This window comes from Emydura macquarii, unplaced genomic scaffold (genome assembly GCF_026122565.2).
Source record: "Emydura macquarii macquarii isolate MOO-44397 ecotype Brisbane River unplaced genomic scaffold, CSIRO-AGI_Emac_v2 contig_3411, whole genome shotgun sequence".
In the NCBI taxonomy this organism is placed as follows: domain Eukaryota; kingdom Metazoa; phylum Chordata; order Testudines; family Chelidae; genus Emydura; species Emydura macquarii.
In genome coordinates, this window is record NW_027133548.1 from 44,099 (window position 1) to 63,673 (window position 19,575).

Consider the following 19,575-nt stretch of genomic DNA (forward strand, 5'->3'; position numbering starts at 1 on the left):
TCAGTAACACTTCTCATAGAGTCCGGCATCTCAGTGGCAAGCCCAGAGCTGGGTGCCGAAGGACACTGCGTTTTTGGCTTCTGGGTAACCAGTGTGTGAGACAGTTCACTTTTCTTACTGGCTTGGTATAATCTAGAGATTGACGAAATACCGGTGTGGGGTGAGTCTGCCCTGTTTCTCAGCCGTCTGTCCTGAATCTGGTGTTCTCAGCTGTGAGCCACTGAGGCATGGTGACACAGAGCTCACCGTTGATAGGTGCTTCACGGATTATTGTTCATTACTTCCAGGATGTATCCCCCTATAACAGATGGGACAACTGAGGCAACAGGAAGGAAAGTGCCTTGAGACAGAAACATAGGCATGAGTCCCTAGCTGCCAGTCCCTTGCTTAGTCTCTCAGACCTAGTTAGTATGGTTCACACAGCAGCACAGAGGCCAGGTGCTCTCTTTCTGTTTGATTTCCTTTGATTTCGATGAAGCTGCACCCATATACATCAGCTAAGGATTTGGCCCAAATCATATTAACAGACATAAAAGCGTCCACAGACACCAGTGAGCTGTGAGTGAAGAGTTCCAGCTTCACCATGGATTCACTGGGGGACCTTGGACAAGTCACTTGCTCACTCTAGGCCCCAGGCTCTCCATGCACTAAATGGAGATTATTATGGCTACCATGCTGCTACCGAAAGGTGCTAACAGGGCCTTAGAGTCGCACATTGGACTGATTTAGTTCCATGCAGCACATTGTTAGGCCTCTGTGCACTGTGCAGAATTCCGGGCAACAAATTACTGGCAGGTCGCTGGTAAACAAGCAAGACAAGGCTGAAGACTGAGCTGCGTGGAAACCTATTTTTGTGACTGTGGTTTGTAGCTGTTTCTTTGAAATCCCCCCGTGTGAGAAGGACTGCAGCTCCCTTGATCATGAGACAGAGAGAATCCCTCATCCTTGCACATCCCAATTTCAACCTACAGACAAACGCATGGCTCGGGACCCCAGGCCTTGCAATGGGAGAAGCCCCAGGGACTGTATGGCCTTCCGTCAACAGCAGCAACCACGTGCTATGAGGGGAGCCCAGTAGATGTGTCCCGGCAATTGGCACACCATAGCCACAGCTAGATTTCTGTCTGTGCTAGCCTCCACGCAGCAGCCTGCACTGCCATGTTCTGGGGCACAGTCCAGAGTACGGAGGGGTTGTGTCAATGTCTGTCCTGTAACTCTGGGTGCGGTGCAATGCTTTGCTGTTGGAGCTCCCAGCCAGCCTCAGGTGGTGTCCTGAGTGTGTGTGTGCTCAGCACCTTGGACCATCAGCCCCTCTCTGGCTTCCACACGTCTGACATACAACAAGCCAGGAGACCGAGCACATGCCCAATGCCACATGTTCCCCACATACCGGGGGCCCTGCAATGTCCCACCCGCTCCTGGGCAGCTCAGAGAAACCACAGGGTTCATTTGTGCTTTTAACCACATCACGGTTTGTTAGCTGAACTGGGGTGAATACCCCCTGCCTGCAAACCCAGCACTGAGCTGCTGTGCGGGAAAAATGAAACCACTGTAACACCAGAGACAGCGGAGTCAGTGAGTTCGCATCTAAGCAATGAAGATAGAAAGAGTCACAAGTAAACGAAACATGTTTCTAAAGGTCTAACACTCAGTCTAGCCAGGTACAGGCGTGGATCCAGATGGTTTCTCTCACCAGCCTCCTTCTCCTCACCCACGGCTGGCTTCTCCTCAGTCTGCACCTTCCACAGAACTGCAAGGAGCTGGCTTTGCTTGTCTTCCTAAGTGAAAGAGCTTTGCCTAAAGATGCTTCTCATCTACATTCAGTTCCCAGAGACTTCAACACCCCCCGTTAGCTGAAGGACCCCTCTCTCCCCACTGGCAAGAGCTCTGTTCCCTTGCCTCCATCTAGCGATGGACGCCAGAGACCGTTTCTGTCTGCTTATATCTGCCACAGTTCAGCGACCCACTTTCAAGAGGCAGGACGACCTCGTGCTGTTTTTCCGGTGGGTTCCCCATCCCCTTGCATGATCTCTATGTAAACAGGACTTCCGTTGTTTCTGATTCCACCAGGCTTCCTTGACAAGAAGACAGGTAGAGAGCGGTGAGGCTCCCGCCTGTCTGGGCAGCCTGGACAGCTGAATAGCAGTGAGCATCCATAATTCCTCAGCTAGCATTAACACAGTGCTGGTAATCACCAGGGCATCACGAGCTGTCAGAAAAGACCTCCCTCGATACACTCTCCTAACACAGCAAGACTGTGGACAGGCAGTTGATTCAGTCACTTCTCACTTGAGGTTCAGCCCCCGTCTTCATACGCCAGTGAACCTTTGCGATGGAGTTGTCTGCAAACTAAAACTCAGAGCAAGATTTTACACTCGCGCGCTATGTAGATGCCACGCGTCTCCACCGCACGCACATAGGTGTTAGTGTGAGGTTTGCAGGGTCTGAATGAGCTCCCCCTACACCCGCCCTGCCTAGGTGCTCAGCAGGATGGGATGCTTGCCCCAGTGATCCCTGTGGCTGGTGCTGGGTCACAAATCACTCGAATGTTACTTGCAGGGGTAAGGAAATGTCGTCCGATGTCTCGTATGAATAAGGGGCAGCAGAACTGTGCTTAGCCTGTCCTGGTGGAGGGATCACTCTCAACCGAATCGAGCTGGCTAAGCCAGGGGCTCGGATGCCAGAGCCCTGTGAATGTGGCAAAGGGGTGGGGATAGGTTCTCCTGCCTGGCAGTGTGGGGGCTGCCTCAGAGCCCCAGGCCTGGCCTAGCCTCCCACTGCCCATACAGAGAGCTAGTTAAGAGTCCATTAGGAGTCATTTGTCCTGTCAAGTGCTCGCTAGAGCTGAAATCCTCGGTGGGAGAGCGCTCCTGTCTGCCTCAGCACCGCCGTTTCCCCACTAAGAGTTTTTGGAGGTGCCCAGGTGTAATTTCCCAGGTGACTGGGTGGGGCCTTGAGCCGGTTCCGTTGTATTGTTGGAAAGGAACCCCTAGGTATCGAGCCTGGCCCTGATTGCTGCCAACTCCCCCTGGCAGAAGGGTTACACGTAAACAGAGGTAAAACCCCTTCCCTTTGCTTAGGACAGATCTGGTTAGAACACAATTTAGTTCTCGTGCCAGGACATGGCCATAACTCCTAATACCCACAGCATACTCACGACGTAGGATTATTAATGATCAGGGAGTTCTTCGTTTCCAACTCATCCCTCCCAAGGCATGTTTTCTGCAGAGCCTATTGCATGAGCGTGTAGCGTGTGAACTCAGGGTCGCTCAATGTCACAGCAGAGGACAGCCAAAGCTAGATCCAGCTGTCCGCTAGCATCCACGCAGCAGCCTCCAGGTGCCTACCTACCTGAAGCACTTTATCAACACACTTTCCATCCACCTACGGAATCCAATGGCCAGCGGCCCCTACCCCAGACGCTGGGAACAAGGCCTGGCAGAGATATGCTGGAGGCTGATCAACCTAGCAGCTTTGCTCCCATTCCCCAAACATCCATTTACAGCAGATTTATGTCAGTCCAGAACCAGAGCCTGGACTATTCCCCTGCAATTGCAAACCAGAGATGGTCCAAACTAGTATGACAGCATCCCAGATGTTACTCGCCCTATTTCACGATTGGACAGAACAGCCCAAGGTTTCTGAGTCAAGGTTACGGTTGTCTAGAAATGATGGGTCCTTTGAGTGTGTTCGCTCCAGCTCAGTGCATGCTGGGTAAAGTCAGTGTGTTTGTTCTGTTATCGATGTTAGAATCATAGAAGATAAGAATTGGAAGGGACCTCAGGAGGTATCTAGTCCAACCCCCTGCTCAGAGCAGGGCTAACCTCAGCTAAATCATCCCAGCCAGGCCTCTGTCAAGCCACAGCTTAAAGACCTCAAAAGATGGAGATTCCCACTTGAAGGGAGGTTCCGGGAAGGATGGGGCTAGACTGTTCTCAATGGTGGCAGATGGGAGAACAAGGAGCAACGGTGTCAAGTTGCAGGGGGGGAGGCCTAGGTTGGACATTAGGAAAAAGATTTTCCTTAGGAGGGTGGTGAAGCACTGGAATGGGTTACCAAGGGAGGTGGTGGAATCTCCATCCTTAGAGGTTTTTAACGTTTTTAAGGCCCGGCTTCACAAAGCCCTGGCATGGATAATTTATTTCAAGTTGGTCTGCTTTGAGCAGGGGGTTGGACTAGATGACTTCCCGAGGTCCCTTCCAACCCTGATCTTCTATGATTCTATGAGCAGAGTCCAGTCGTCAGTAACACAGATTCACAGACTTCGAGCACAAAGGGGCCATGCTGACCACCCAGTCTGACCTCCTCCGTAACCCAGGCCAGGCCAGCAATAAAACGAAATGTGTTCTAGTGAGTAATCTGCTCTCGGGTCACAGTATTCTGTACCAGGGGCCGTCTGAATGGATGCAGGGATGAGGCAGAGAAATCCTGGGAGCGTTTTGATGCTGCTACTGAAATAGCTGGGGCCCCTTTCCTCGGAAGCTGGGTTCTGTTCTCTTCCCATGTCCCCACATCTAGCCGGGGAGCAGCCAGTTTTGCTGTGGCAATGACCTGTGACGCAGAAAATGCCAGGTGCAGGTCGCCCAATAGCCCAGTGTCTAGGGTTGCCAGTTTTGGTTGGACATACGTACTCCTGGAGGTTTCATCCCAAGACATTATCTTTAATTAAAGGGTAAACTTTAATTCCTGGAGTGACTGGAGCCAGGTATTTGGAGGAAGGTAGAAGAGCCTTTCCACAGGCTGCAATGGGGTAACCCTCCCCCTGCCCCGGCTTGTTACAAGTCAGCAAAAGAGCTTAGATTCTTTTAAAAACGAATCAATGTTTTTAATTGTCTCTGTGGTCACTGGTTCTTCTTATCCTCAGAAATCTCCAGTCTTGGTCTCAGACAAACTGCATCATGCATAGGAGTGTTTACTGTGTCTGTCCTGCCTTTCTATCACATCCCCTGCCCCTTGCTGCCATGGGGGAGATGGGAAATAGAAGTGCCCTTTCTACCATCCATATCCCATTCAGTCTCCCCAGTTGGTTTTTGCTGGGCTCTGGGCCCCCCATGATTCTGCTCTGCCTTTCTGAGATGGGGTGGCCAGGACTGCACGCATTATCACGGGGGGCTGATGGCCCCATCATCTTTTGATGTTCTAGGTCTTTTATAATTCACAGATTCCATGCCCAGAAGGGCGTGTGATTGTGGTGGTCTTGTCCGATCCCCTCTATAGCCCAGGCCAGACACCTGCCCCACAATAACTCCTAGAGCTGATCTGTTAGAAAACATATCTGGTATTGATTTTAAAATTCTCTCTGATGGAAGAATCGACCACAACCCTGGGTAAATCGTTCCAGTGGTTAATTACCCTCGTTCGTAAAAATGTGCACCTTATTTCCATCCTGCATTTGTCTAGCTTCAACTCCCAGCCATTGGATGGTGTTAGACCTTCATCCGCTCGACTGAAGAGCCCCTTATTAAATATTTGCTCCCTCAGAAGGGCCTATCTAATGCACAGCCAGAAAGGCGGGTGTGAGGGCCAGCTAAGGGCTGTTACACACAGCACTTCCCAGTGCTGAACTTGGTCATACTGTGTAGCATCCCCCTGGGATGGGCAGCCGCTGGGACCCCAGGTCAGTGACTGGCCCTGGCAGCATTTGTGCTGAGCTGTCCCATGGTCCTCTACTCTGGGAAACCCAGGTGCCGATCACCCAGCCACCACCTCATGGATTGCCTTGCTCCCCCAAACTGGTTTTGCTATTGAAAGTGGAGTCTGAAAAGATCGCAGGTCACATCACAGACCTCAGAGCCTTGCAGCATTGGCCTCTGGCTTGATTTGAAATCATGGCTCATGGAGAGGGGAGGATATTTCATTTGTTATCGTTATTCTCTATTGAATGTCATCTTGGCTGGTGACCTGGTGCGGGGCCCTCCTTCCTGGGTCAAATACAGGACAGTCAAAGAGACATTAAAGCCTTCCCTGGAGTGTGCTGTGTCAGCGTGACAGTTCGTGGAATCGGTCTCGGTACAGCTCATTAACTCACATTTGATTGTGTGAACTGCCTGTATCCTTGTCTTTGGGCTCACACTCCTTGTGCTAAGGTACAGCAAGCTGGGGCAGGGGCCTCTGTCTATAAAAAGGTTGGTCATTGAAGACTATCAGAACCTAACGAGATCTTGCCCAGGCAGAAGAAATCAGTAACTGTCTTTTTCTCCAGCTTCTCTGCAGAGGGGGGCTTGGAAGGAATGGAACCTACCTAGAAGAGGGGCCAGAGATGAGATATGGTCCAGCTATTTAAAAACACAGAGACTGGATGAGTCTGAGAGACAGAAAAAGCTGGGACAGGAGAGAGGCACAAAGGTGGCAGAAGAGACTCCGGTTGCACGGCTACATGTCTACTTAAAACAGCACAAGAGATACCCAGATTTGGGTAAAAATAATACAACGCCTGCACATTATTTCCTCTATCAGTGTCCTCATCACCCTGGAGCATTCTGTGCAATTTGGTTTGACCCTGCTAGGGTGTCTAGGATCCACCTCCTGCGATTCACAGCTTCTCCTCCAGCTGGAGTCTGTCTCTCTGCTGCAGCCGTAGCCCTGCAACCAAAGAGTCCCCTCAACTTCTCTTGTGCCTCTCTCCTCGCCCTGCTTCTTCTGTCTTACTGACTCATCCAGTCTCCGTGTATTTATAGAGCAGGGAAGGCTCTAGTGTCTCATTTACCATCCTCTAAGTGATATAGGAAGGAATGCCCCACACCAGGTCACCAGCCAGCTCTTCATGGAGCTCGGTCTGAGAGCCAGAGCACCAGGAGAAAACCTTAGGTCTCTTTATGAATAAAGAGCTGGAGCAGCCTGTCCCGGATCTGCTTGGTCCTCACCCCATAGATGATGGGATTTAGCATGGGGGGCACCAGGAGGTACACGTTGGCAGTTATGATGTGGAAATGCAGAGGCATATTGTGGCCAAACCGGTGCATGAGGGAGGAGAAGAGAATTGGGATATAAAAGGCTAAGATGACACAGAGGTGGGAGACGCAGGTACCAAAAGTCTTCAGTCGGGCGTCCTTTGTGGGGAGACTGAAGATGGCCCTGAGAATCTGAGTATAGGAGAAGGTGATAAAAGACACATCCGGGCCATTAACTAAGAATATCACCAAAAGACCATAGTAGCTGCTGAGGCGGATGTCGGCGCAGGCCAGCTTCACCACGGCTATGTGTTCACAGTACGTGTGGGCGATGACATTTGTTCTGCAGTAAGGCCACCTGCTTGCCAGGAAGGGATGGGGTAGTACGAGCAGGCCACCCCGCAGCAGCACGGCCAGGCCAATCTTGGCCACAACAGCATTTGTCAGGATGGTGGAATGTCTCAGGGGATCGCAGATGGCCACGTAGCGATCCAAAGCCAGGGCCACGAAGATCCCAGACTCCATCACTGCAAAGCAGTGAATGAAGTACAGCTGGGTGAGGCAGGCACTGAACTCGATCTCCCTGGAATTGAACCAGAAGATGCCCAGCGTTTTGGGCAGGGTGGCCGTAGACAGGACCAGGTCGATGACAGCCAGCATGCAGAGGAAATAGTACATGGGCGCATGGAGGCTCGTCTCCATCCTCACGATCAGCAGGATGGAAGTTCCCCAAGACGGCTATGGCGTACATGGCGCAGAAGGAGATGGAGATCCAGACATGTGCCGCCTCCAGCCCAGGAATGCCCAGTAGGATGAAGGAAGAGGGGTTGTTGAAGTCGGTTGTGTTGGAATCTGACATGGCGTAGGGGAGAAGGTGTCCAACTCTGAGGCAGAACAGTGTCTTCTGCATGTACCGTAACTTTCCCTGAATTCCTTTATGTGCCCAGGATCTAGGGTGATGGTCGCAGTGCAAAGTTCTGGATGGAGAGACAGTGTTATAACGAGGCATTACATGCACAATGGGCAGCTGTTCGCATGGGGAAGCATGTAGCCTTTTATTTTTATTTAAGGTATATTTAGTGATGTTGTATTACAACATCGGTGGGTTCAACTCTGGTGGCTACTGTATCAAGTTCAACAAAGATATCTCTGCTTGTTTCGGATCCCCAGAGCTCACAGGAACACATGAAGGCCAAGGCAAGTAACACAGACAGTCACAGGAAGAAAGTATAATAACTTTTATCCATTTTATGAAAGTTACCAACAAAGTTGGGAATGTCACAGCATAAACAACTCCTAGAGTCATGCACAAACCAGTTGCACGTATAGATATACTCCTCTCCTCCTAGCTACTGTTAGGGACTGACAGGTCTCTCAAGGATTGAACGTCAGTAGAGGGATGTATACTGCTTGAGATTTCCTATAGTAAGTTCATTTTTTTACATCTCGGCATGGTCAGTTTATACTATGATTTTTGACTATCTGTGCACATCCACAAATATGTCAACCCTATTTCTCCTTATTGGTCTGGTGTCCCCAAAAACCTGAGGTACCCCGTTTCCTACAGGTTGTGTCTAGTTCCTCTTAGTCTCATTTGCATTAATACAGAACATGTACTTATCGTTAAGGCACATATAAGAGACATATATGATTCTAGAGCATTTTTGGGATTTAAAATTAATCTTCCGGTAATTTTTTTTGCAATTTCACCCCTTGGTACATCTTTGCCCATAATCTTACGGTATCAGGCTATTCTTGAGTCACTTACTTATGTCAGCCTTTCTTTATGCTAAGGCCTAAAATTTCTAAGCTAAAATCTTCCAGGCTTCTGCCTCTAGGTCTTACATTTCAGCCCTCTTTACGTAGGTACCCAATACATAATGATCCCTTGTGACTACTGATCAGCCTTATACTTCTAGAACCCGATCATTGAACTCTGTTTAGGATTCAGTGAGTATCTATGACATAATATGTTTGTTAAACATAGCTTCACACAAAAAATGAAGGATAAATGGAAACCCTTGGCCACAAACAGATCGGTCAACCCTAACCCAAACATTAGCCCTAACCACACACACAGGAAAAGGACATTTTAATTATTCAGAGAAATAAATTATAAGTAACTGATCCCATAATGCCAGTTCCATCTTGGATGGTGTCTCCTGAGTCACAATTTCCTACAGTGTGGTGTGAGAAACTCTAACACATGCGGAGATTCCGAAAAGTCTAGAACTGTTGCGTTTAGAGAAGAGACAAAGAAGGGGGCATGTGATAGAGGAGAACAATATAAAAGAAATGGGGAAAAGGGGAAACAGATAGCAAGCAACACACCTGAGACATTATGAAAGTGGACAAGGGACAATAAAGACATCAGGGAAAAATCCATGTTTGTCAGGACTAAGGATAACAAAAAGGAGGTTACAAAGTAAATTCAGAACAAAAGAAATCCTCACAAAGGTACAAGCCAATTACCAAAGGGAGAAAGAACACTAATACTTTAAAGTCCATTAACAATCAAGGAGGATGTTAAACAGCATTTATTAGGGAACAAACATTCTTAAATGAACAGGCCTGGAAATGTTGCATCAGTGGGCAAAAGAGGTGGCTGAGGAAATCCTCTGGCCCACTTATGTACATTTTTAATAAATCTTGAAATACTGTGGAAATTCCAGACATCTGGAAGTGTGCTAATAGATTGCCAATATTCCAAAAGGGCGAGCGGGATGACTATAGGTTGGTTATCCTGATATCAATCCTGGGCAAAACAGTGGACAAGCTGATACGGGATTAAATCGATATAGAATTAAAGTGTAGGAATATAATTAATGCCAGTCAACGGGGATTATGCAAAACTGGTCTTGTCAAATAAACCCATTTCATCCTTTAATGAGTACAAGTTTGGTTGATCAAGGAAACTGAACAGATGCAACAGACTTCAATTTCCGTGAGGCATTTGATTTAGCAGAGCAAAACATTCAGATAGAAAAAATTAACACTATACACTAGCAATAGAGCACATATTAAATGGACTAAAGTGGGCTAATGGATAGATCTCAGAGAGCAGGTGTAAATGAGCCATTCTCAGTGATTGGGGGTTTTTCTTGTGGGATTTTGCAGGGATCAGTTCTAGGCCCAGTGTATTTCCACATTTACATCAATGATCTGGAAGTAAACATAAAATCATTCCAGGCAAAATTTGTGGATGACACAAAGCATGGCAGAGTGGTTAAAGTGCTGAGGGACTAGTGAGTGGGAGGAGGGGAATGATTTTATCTCTGTATGCGGCAGTGGTTTTGTTTAACATTTTCATTAATGATCTGGACGATGTGATGGATTGCACCAACAGCAAGTTTGCAGATGACACTATGTAGGGGGACTGGTAGATACCCTGGAAGGTAGGGATAGGATACAGAGTGACCTAGACAAATTGGAGGATTGGGCCAAAAGAAATCTGATGAGGTTCAACAAGGATAAGTGCAGAGTCATCCGCCTAAGACGGAAGAACCATATGCACAGCTACAGACTGGGGACGGATGAACTAGGCAGCGGTTCTGCAGAAAAGGACCTAGAAAAGGGGGTACAGTGGAGAAGAAGCTGGATGTAAGTCCACAGTGTGCCCTTATTGCCAAGAAAGCTAACGTCATATTGGGCTGCATTAAAAGGAGCATTGCCAGCAGATCGACGGAAGTGATTATTCCCCTCTATTCGGCATTGAGGCCACATTCGGAATATTGTATCCAGTTTTGGGCCCCCCACTACAAAAAGGATGTGGAGAAGTTGGAGAGAGTCCAGTGGAGGGCAACAAAAATGATGAGGGGGCTGGAGCACAGGACTTATGAGGAGAGGCTGAGGGAACTAGGCTTGTTTAGTCTACAGAAGAGAAGAGTGAGGGGGGATTTGATAGCAGCCTTTAACTACCTGAAAGGGGGTTCCAGGGAGGATGGAGCTAGGCTGTTCTCAATGGTAGTAGATCATAGAACAAGGAGCAACGGTCTCAAGTTACAGTGGGGGCAGTGAAGGTTGGATATTAGGAAAAACATTTTCACTAGGAGGGTGGTGAAGCACTGGAATGGGTTACCTAGGGAGCTGGTGGAATCTCCATCTTTAGAGGTTTTTAAGCTGTGGCTTGACAAAGTCCTGGCTGGGATGATTTATCTGAGGTTAGTCCTGCTTGGAGCAGGGGGTTGGACTAGACACCTCCTGAGGTCCCTTCCAACTCTAAAATTCTATGATTCTGAAATATTGTGTCTAGTTGTAGTGTCCACTTTTTTAAAAGGATGATGAAAAATTACATAGGGTGCAGAAAAAAGCCACAAAATCAATCCAAGGACTGGAGAAAAAACCTTACAGTGAGATACTTAGAGAGCTTAATCTATTTATTTTATCAAAAAGATAATCAAAAGGAGACTTGATTGTGAAAGTACTTTCATGCGGAGAATACTCTGGGGAATAACAGGCTCTTTAATCAAGCGGAGGAAGGCAGAGCAAGACCCTTTGACTGGAAGCTGAAGACAGAAAAATTCCAGTTGGAAATAACAATCAGATGTTTAACACTGAGGTTGATTCAAGGTTAGAACAAAGTGTGAAGGGATGTGGTGAATTCTCCAACTCATCATATCTTCACACCAAGACTGGATGCTTCTCTGGAAGATATTCTTGAGGGCTTGGCTACACTTAATACTCTACAGCGGCTCCACTGTTTCACTACAGTGTAGACACTGCCTATGCCGACTGGAGGAGTTCTCCCATCGGCGTAGGTAATCCATCTCTCTGAGAGGTGGTAGATAGGTGAATGGAAGAATTTTTCTCTCGACCTTGTGCTGTCTGCACTTGAGGTTAGGTTCGTATAGCTACGTCTCTCAGGGGGGTGGATTTCTTTGCTGTTGCAAAACAATTCAAATGCAATTTTGGGTTGCATTAACAGAGGCATCACATGCAAGTCACAGGAGTTGATTGCCCTGCTCTACTAGGCGCTGGTTAAGCCTCACTTGCAATATTGTGTCCAATTTTGGTCACTAATGAGTGGAAAGGATGTGGGGAAACTGGGAAGGATGCAGAGGGGAGCAGCAAAGATGCTCAGAGGGATGGAATAGAAGCTATCTGAGCAAAGGCTGAAGGAACTTGGTATGTTTAGTTTAGCAAAGAGGAGATATGGGGGGACATGATCACAATCCTCAGAAACTTGAAAGGCTGCTATAAAAAAAGACAGAAAAGTTGTTCTCTCTTGCTACTGCGGGCAGGACAAGAGGCAGTGGGTTCAAACTACAGCATAACAGAGTTAGATTAAATCTCAGGCAGAAATCCCTCAGTGTAAGAACATTCCCATTCCAGTGCTGCACCACCCTGATAGAGAAAAACTTTCCTAATATCCAACCTAGACCTCACCCACTGCAACTTGAGACCACTTTGCATGGGGTCTCTCGAGCAGTGTCCTTAAAGCAAGGGATGGGTACCTGTGAGTTGTGATCTGACAGTGTCTTCCCTGGGAATCCCCCCGTCAGGTAGCCGTGTCCCACACCTCTCTCACACCAACATCTGCAACAACATCCCATGCCGAGAGCCGACACAGGGCAAGTGCCCTAGGCAGGATGGAAATGGGTTTATAATAGCTCTGGGCAATCTCAGTGGGGTTCCTAGGCTCCAGAGAGGAGACACCAGCCAATGTCTCTCCATCTCTGCGCATCTGAGTTCTTTATCCATCTGTAGTAGTAAACAGCAATTAAGGGTCCTTCCCAAAGGGAGTGGAGAACTCCCAGGCTCTCTGCGGAGTCAGAGAGGAATTGGCTGCTCAGTGTATTTGTGTACATTTAAACATGATCGTCAATTAGTCAGAGAAGTAGGGATAATGGCTAGATCTCCATAGGGTCTGACGCCCTCTCAATGCCTGGGATGGATGGCTAGATAGCAGACAGGCAGATGTGCAGAAAGATGACACAGGAGAGTCACTGCTAACACACAGGGCTGTCACTAAGGGCTCAGAGATCAGTAATTCTGTCTAGCGCTGGTTTGTTAATCAGAATGTCGTGTTGTACTCAATCAAACACCTTGTTATGTTCTAAGTCTACGATTTCACCCCAGTTACCTTTAGCCACCAAATTTGTTATCGCCTAAAAAAAGAAATCACGTCTGTTTGACAAGTCATATTTATTTTGCCGATAACCCTTCCCTCTCCATCACTCCACATCCGATTTTACTAAAATCTTACATGGCAGCTGAAGTGACATTGTTAAACCCAATGTGCTGGTCAAATTTCAACGTGGGTGAACTGAGTCACCCTGGACTGTTGATTGGATACAATATTTTTCTTCTTTTTCTTTGTATGCAACTGTGCCCAGCACCTCCCATGAAGGACTCAAGCTGCATTGGGCTGGACACATGAAATGAAGACCTTGTTTCAAAAGAAATTCCTCTTCCTGTCCTGTTCTAAACTGTGTTCTGTAGGGGAGCTGTGCGCTGCTAAACAGCTGCCATGTTCCCCCTCAGAAGTGGGTGCAACAGATCCTATTTCTGGTTTGTAAAGCTGCTGGAACCCTTCTGGAGCAAGCGACGCTGTGGGAATGTCAGAAGAGGCATGGTCCGGGTGGCGGTGCTTTCTGCTACCACACACTACTGCAGCATTCACAAGATTAAAAAGTCAAATCTGCTTTTATGTTCTAAAAAGGCCTGAGTACATCGGCACCACAGTGTAAATATCAGCAACAGCACAGAACTGAATCCCAGCGAGGAGGGCTGTCCCTGGGCTAACCCCAGAAGACATGGGGACTTTCATAAGCATCCTGCCTGGGCAGGTTGTTCAATGCTTGGAGGAAAGAGCCACAATCCTGGATGTCCACATCCACCTCTCACATTCAAAGAATCATAAAATCATAGAGTTGGAAGGAACCTCAGGAGGTATCTAGTCCAAACACCTGCTCAAAGCAGGACTAACTTCACCTAAATAATCCCAGCCAGGGCTTTGTCAAGCCACAGTTTAAAAACCTCTAAAGATGGAGATTCCACCACCTCCCTAGGTAACCCATTCCAGTGCTTCACCACCCTCCTAGTGAAAAACGTTTTCCTAACGTCCAACCTAGACCTCCCCTCCTGCAACTTGAGACCGTTGCTCCTTGTTCTGTCATCTGCCACCCCTGAGAACAGCCTAGCCCCATCCTCGCTGGAACCTCCTTTCAGGTAGTTAAAGACTGCTATTAAATCCCCCCTCATTCTTCTCTTCTGCAGAATAAACAAACCTAGTTCCCTCAGCCTCTCCTCATAAGTCTTGTGCTCCAGCCCCCTAATCATTTTTGTTGTCCTCCCCTGGATTCTCTCCAACTTCTCCACATCCTTTTTGTAGTGGGGGGCCCAAAACTGGACACAATACTCCAAGTGCGGCCTCACCAATGCCGAATAGAGGGCAATAATCACTTCCCGCGATCTGCTGTCAATACTCCTACTAATGCAGCCCAATATGTTATTAGCCTTCTTGACAACCAGGGTACACTGCTGACTCATATCCAGCTTCTTATCCACTGTTACCCCCAGGTCCTTTTCTGCAGAACTGCTGCCTATCTCATTGGTCCCCAGTCTGTAGCTGTGCATGGGATTCTTCCGTCCGAAGTGCAGGACTCTGCACTTGTCCATGTTGAACGTCATCAGATTTCTTTTGGACCAATCCTCCAGTTTGTTTAGGTCCTTCTGTATCCTATCCCTACCTTCCAGGGTATCTACCACTCCCCCCAGCTTAGTGTCGTCCGCAAACTGCTGAGGGTGCAATCTACCCCATCCTCTAGATCATTAATGAAGATGTTAAACAAAACTGGCGACAGGACCGACCCCTGGGGCGCTCTGCTTGTTACCGGCTGCCAGCTAGACATGGAGCCATTGATCACTACTTGTTGAGCCCTATGCTCTAGCCAGTTCTCTATCCATTTTATAGTCCATTCATCCAACCCATACTTCTTTAACTTGCTGATAAGAATACTGTGAGAGACAGTATCAAAAGCTTTGCTAAAGTCAAGGTATATCACATCCACCATTTTCCCCATATCCACAGAGCCAGTCACCTCTTCATAGAAAGAGTCACCTCTTCATAGAGCTCTTTCCTCCTCTCTTTAGACAAGGAGCAGGCTCCCTGCAGCCAGACATGCTTTTATCTGCTCTTCCCCGTCCTCCCGTGGCTCTAGTGTCCCAGCCGCTTGCCCTGCTAGACCCTGGGCAACGTCCCAGCTTTAGGTGGTAGCAGCTGTAGCACCCTCGTGGGCCGAGAACATGGTGTGATGCTCTGATTGCATGTGACCATTTCTATCCCTGTTGTGCAGTTGCAGCAAATCTTGGACAAAGCCTGTCACGCAGGGTGTCAATGGGAAAGTTACGATTTGCCAAGCATGACTTTCCTGTTTATACACGTGGATCTCCTTCCTATCTGATGTTATGGATATTGGCCATGGACTGGTATCTTACCCTGCTGTTGTATCCCTGGATAGCTCCCCCCGGTGGAAGGTACCTGAAGGCCAGACAGCGATGTGTTGATGGTCTGTCAAGGACACTGAGCTCTCACAATGAGCCACAGAAGAAACTCCTAGCACCCAGATAGCTCTTTCTGTGCACAGCTCTGCAAGAATATGAGCAATGGCTGCCCTGAGAGTCACCAAGCCGTGCAAGGAGCTGTGATCTGCTCATGTGACCCTGGACTCCATCTTGAGCCAGTAACTTTCCACAAACAGAGGCTGACAGCTGTGTTTGAGTTGGTAAAATTCCACACGCAGGGCAAAGGGTATAAAAACCCACTGAGACATCACCATGTTTTGTCTTCATTTCCTGCTTCTTTTCTCTGGGCTGGATTTCTGAGAAGGAAGCTTCTTTTATTATTAAACCTTTAGATTTTAGTTACTAAGGGATTAGCATCAACCTGAAACTGGGTCAGGCCTGAGTGATATATTGACCTGGCTAAGTGGCTGATCTATTGAGATTAGGAGGCCCCTCTCCGTGATGAAATTGGTTCCAGTAACCACTCCTCATAGAGGCCAGCGTCTGGATGGTGAGCCCAGAGTTGGGTGGCGAAGGGGACTTTTTTTTTGACTTCTCAGGAACCAGTGTGTGAGACAGAAGTTCAATTTTGTTACTGGCTTGGGATAATCTAGGGATTGAAGAACCACCAGTGTGGGGTGAGTCTGCCCTGCTTCTCAGCCATCTGTCCTGGATCTGGTGTTCTCAGCTGTGAGCCACTGAGGCAGAGTGACACGTGGACACAGAACTCACCGTTAATAGGTGCTTCATAGAATATTGTTCAGTACTGTTGGACAGTATCCAGTTGGGGGAACTGAGGCAGCAGGAAGGACGGTGCCTTGAACCACGAACACAGCCCACGAGACCCTAGCTGCCAGTCCCTCAGACCTGGCTAGTCAGGCCCATACAGCAGCACAAAGGCCTGGCGCTCGCTCTCTCCGGGGAGCTGGGAGTGAAGAGTTTCAGCTTCGTCCCAGATTCGCTGAGGCACCTTGGACAAGTCACTTGCTCACTCTTGGCCCCAGGCTCTCCATCCATTAAATGTAGATTATTATGGCTGGGGTGCTGCTATTGAAAGGCGCTAAGCAGGGCCTTACAGTCACACCCTGCACTGATTGGGTTCCGTGCAGCACATCGTTAGGCCTCTGTGCAGTATTCTGTGCACTGTGAAGGATTCCAGGCAGCGATTACTCCCTGGTAAACAAGCAAGACAAAGCTGAAGACTGAGCTGTGCGGAAACCTATGTTTGTGGCTGTGGTTTGTAGCTGTTTCTTTAAAATCCCCTCCTGTGTGAGAAGGACTGCAGCTCCCTTGATCATGACACACACGCAGCCTCACTGCATCAACATAAAGAGAAGTGATGCCATGTAGCGGCTAAAGCAATGGAGCGGGGGACAGGACTCTTGATTTCTACACTCAGCTCTGCTGCTCACTCACTGTATGGCCTTGGGTAAATCACTTCACCGCTGTGTGTCTCAGTCCATCCAGAACATGTGGAGAACGCAGCTCAGCAGGCTAGCTAAAGAGCTTCAGATGCAGTGATCAAAAGTGTCATGCAGGATGTTCTCAGACTCCACTTTATTGTCCAGCCTTCAGCCCCTGGGCAGGGGTGGCTTGTGGTTCCTGTGCAGGTCCCATGTACATTTGTAACGAGCTGGGTAGTGCAAAGTGCGCCATTTATCTCCTGCCCTGTGAGCTACAGAAGTCAGCCCGGCCCCTGCACAGCAACCCACCTTCCCTGGTAATGCAGGGGCTTATCCTTCAGCCTCTCTCAACTCTTGTCCAGCTAGTTTCAAAGCTGATCCCTTGTCCTACTGCAGAGGCCTGGCTCAGGACAAGGGGCTCCCAGCCGGTACCCATTGCAGGGGTTCTGCCTGCTCCTGGCCCCCAGGCTGGAGGAACAAAGGCGACCTGACAGCTGAAGGAAGAAGCCACACAATGGTCTTTTCCCTCAGGACTTTGTACCTGAGCTTTAGGTCCAAGCTGGCTGGAGTCTGATGCACAGCCTCACCCACCTGCCACACAGCCCTGCTCCCCATGTCAGCACCTGGGCTCCCCCAGAGCTGCTTTTATACCGTTCCTGCTTCCCTCTGCGCTCCCGACTGGCCTGTCGGCTCCCGCGCTGCGTCCTCACTACACTCGCTGCACCTGGGCTAAGCAGGGAGCAACCCTGACCGCCTCAAAACCCTGCCTGGTGTCAGTGGGGACAGGTGCAGCCCTCAGCATGGCCAAAGCCGGCCAGGAGGCTGTGGAGGGCAGGGGATTGGGACGGCCCTGGGGTGAGCTGGCTGAACGGCACTGAGGTTAGTGGGTCCTGAAATGATTGTGTTTTGGGCCCGTAACTGAAAACCCTTTCTGTAGGCGCAGTGCCCAGCGGCCCCAGTCTGGATCGGGTTTGCATTCCTCCCGCACCACACGCCGCTCGGAGCAGCAGCCTGCACCAGAACCACCCACCCTGCGGCCCCTCCCTCGTCTGAAGGGCAAAGCGCCAGGGGTCTCAGGCCCAGGCTGACCTGGGGACTGGCTCGGATGCAGGCATGCTGGGGTGTCCAGGCCCTACGCTGAGCCGGGGCGGGGAGCAGAGCAATACTGGGCCGGGGCTGCGGTTGGTTCCCGGGGCCGGCACAGGTGGCTCTGCCGTGATCACGCCCAGGGCTGGCTGAGAGCACGGTTTGGCTCACTAGCTAGACGCCTGGAGGCCAGGGCTTTACCTACCATTACCCCGGCTCCAGGCCTGCCCGAAGCAGGGCCAATGGACGGGGGCTGGTGCTGTGGGGCGGGGGCACCTGATCACAGCACAGCACAGCACCTGGAAATAGAGGGAGTGTCTGGGTGTAGGTGCACTCTGGTCTTTTCCTCGCACCTTGCGTGTGTCAGGGGCTGTCACCCCCCCTCAGACGGAGCCGCTCTGTGTGTCAGGGGCTGTCACCCCCCCTCAGACAGAGCCACGTGTGTCAGGGGCAGTGGAAAGCCCTCCGAGATCGAGGGATCGAGGCCCCAGAGACCAAGGAGAGCCTGCTAGGCCTGCGACCGTGCCCCCAACTGAGTAACTCCAGCCCGGTAGCAAGTGACCCGGGGACAGAATTTGGGGAACTCAAGAACTGGGCTGGCTGCTTTGATAGCCCCCAAGGGCCTGGGCTGGGACCCGGTGCGGTGGGTGGGCCTTGGTCCCCCTCTCTTGTCCCTCCTCGCTCCTTGTTAGTGACAGAATCTTTGGGGGCACAATCAGAGAATAGGGAGGTGAGCTGACCACTAGGCCAGCTGGGCATCGGCTTCTCCCACTACAGGGGGTCAAATGGACGGAAGAAGAACCCCCGTGCCAGCCCTAGCAGTGACCCGCTCGTAACACACTGGCCACATGGACCCAGGCTTCACGGTCATCAGCAGGGACTGAGACCAGCACCTTCTGTGACCCGTCCTGTGCCCAGGGCAGCCACCTGAAAATGCCAAGGTCAGGACAGGGTGCAAACGGAGAGCAGATTCTCCCAGCACTGGTGGGTGACACTGAGGCCAGGCTTCCCAACCAGCCACAAACTGCACTTCTGAATCTCCCAGAAGGCAGTACACAAATACATACAGCCCCCTTTACTGCATTTCAGCTCCTGGCTCCCAAATCCTCACTATGTCCAGTAAAAAGACCAGTTATTTAAACTCTCTGCTCTTTACTACAAAGGTTCCCTCTGACCCCAAGGGGTCAGCCACAGCACCAGATCAATATAAGTTTGGATCTTACCTAAAATACCACGCTGGCAGCCAATCCTTTAATAACTAGAACTAAAGGTTTATTATAAAAAGAAAGAAAGAAACCATCAGAGAAATGTTAAAGGGTTAGAGCAATCAGATACATACAAATGATTGAAAGTCCATATACATCAGGTTTCTGGAAGAAATGTGGAGTTGCAGGCTTGTATAGTTCCCTCTGGTACACATCCAACACTGGATGGGTCTAAGTCCTTTGGTCAGTTGCACAATGAATTGATCCAGAGGTAGGTGTGTGTCTGCAGCTGGACAGGAACAAAGACAAAATGGATTCTGTGGTTTGATCTTATATACCCTCTGTCCTGGGCCATGCGGCCTGGGGAAAGTTACAAGAATTAAAATGGAGTCCGGAGTCACATGGGCCAATCCTGGTAACTCTTCAGGTCTGCCTTTAGCTTCTTCCTGGGCCCCTTGCCTCTGTGAGTATCTTAATGGGCCATTA

The 19,575-nt window shown here is 49.5% G+C and overlaps 1 pseudogene; it reads right to left on the reverse strand.

The window, feature by feature from the left end:
• Positions 1-6,803: 6,803 nt before the first annotated feature.
• Positions 6,804-7,800, reverse strand: LOC137144227 (olfactory receptor 52M1-like; annotated as a pseudogene).
• Positions 7,801-19,575: the final 11,775 nt, after the last annotated feature.